At 36.4% G+C, this 1,616-nt stretch overlaps 1 pseudogene; it reads left to right on the top strand.

Moving 5' to 3' along the window:
- Positions 1-422: 422 nt before the first annotated feature.
- On the top strand, positions 423-1,369 carry LOC116105639 (annotated as a pseudogene).
- Positions 1,370-1,616: the final 247 nt, after the last annotated feature.

Here is a 1,616-nt window from a genome sequence, read left to right as displayed (position 1 = left end):
ACGCAATAAAAATATGCTTTGACCATATCATTTGTCGTGATGCTAAATAAAGTAGCCCTATAATATTCCAGCCCTTGAATTCTCAATTAATGGACGATCGGAAGAGCTAGATCCAACGCACCCCAATTCCTGTACCAACCTATAAAAATTTGCAAGTTGTCATATCACTGGCCACATGAGGAAATTTGAAATTGGTTTAATCATTAATAATATTATATATAAAAGAAGAGGCCAAGAATGAAGAAAGAAAAACAACAAGACTACTGTGCAGGATATTTTTCCAATCCATGTATTGTTTCAAAATCCACAACAACAATAACGACAAAAATAATAATAGTATAAGTTAAAATTCCCCCATTTGTATCCAGCTAGGCCCACCTTCTTTATTTAATAAATTTATTTAATTAAACGTTTTTCAGTGTGTGATAAAAGGATCATTTTGTGATCGTTTTAACAACAACATTTTCACAAAAACAGAGCAAACCTCAATGGAAGCTGCAATCAAGGTTGAATGTGAAGCTCAACCCTCAAGCTCTTCTCATTCTCATTCACCTTCTTCCAGAGCTAATGAAAGCAAAAGAAAGGTGGTTAATGATGAGAAGCATCTAACTTATAGAGGAGTAAGAATGCGTCAATGGGGGAAATGGGTTTCGGAAATAAGAGAGCCCAGGAAGAAATCGAGAATTTGGTTAGGGACTTATGCAACTCCTGAAATGGCTGCTCGAGCTCATGATGTTGCCGCTCTTGCAATTAAAGGCCACTCGGCTCACCTAAATTTCCCGGAATTAGTTCACCAGCTTCCCCGTCCGGCCACTTCATCGCCCAAGGACATACAAATTGCTGCTGCAAAAGCAGCTGCTTTAACCTACCCCATACCCCATGCCCATCAACTTGAACATCCACTCTCCCCAGAGAGTACTGTGGCTTCTCAAGAATCCTCAACCTCATTATTATATAATAATAATATGAAGATGATGCATTCTTTGGCCTTCCCGATCTCTCACTTGATGGAATTCATCAAATTGATGAGGTTTGGGACTCTTTTGCATGGCAGCTAACCCAATCCGAACCTGTTGATTATGGATTCTGGTATGAACAGGAGCCTTTCTTGTGGAATTAATTTGTTCATCTTTTTGTTTTTTTTAATAACTGAGGTGTTCCTCAGGAGGAGTTATCCCAGCACAATCTACCGCTGCAGTCACAGGTAAATCATGGCAACGGTAATGAGATGAGAAATTAAGTTCAAGTTTGAATGTTCGATTACTGTTTAGACTCTGTATTAAGTAATTTTGCTTCTTGTTCAAATATTTGATATGACCGTACAATATTGTACATATATGTAAAAGATATATATGACAAATTTAATACGTTTTAGGTTATGTTTCTATTTGTCGTAATTATCCAGATGGGTTAGGTTTCTGATCTTTTATGGATTTCATACTCTTTTAATTTTTCAAGACCTAGTAGTAATACTGTACTGATGACAATTACTGCGAGGAAATATATCAGCAACCAGCATGAGTTTGACAACATCACTCTTTTTAATTTGTCTTTTATTTTTCCATTAAATAAGGTTACGTGATAGTTTTACAATCTCACGTTGATGATGTAATAAG

Source organism: Pistacia vera, unplaced genomic scaffold (genome assembly GCF_008641045.1).
Source record: "Pistacia vera cultivar Batoury unplaced genomic scaffold, PisVer_v2 Contig501, whole genome shotgun sequence".
In the NCBI taxonomy this organism is placed as follows: domain Eukaryota; kingdom Viridiplantae; phylum Streptophyta; class Magnoliopsida; order Sapindales; family Anacardiaceae; genus Pistacia; species Pistacia vera.
This window is presented reverse-complemented; position numbering and strand designations above follow the sequence as displayed.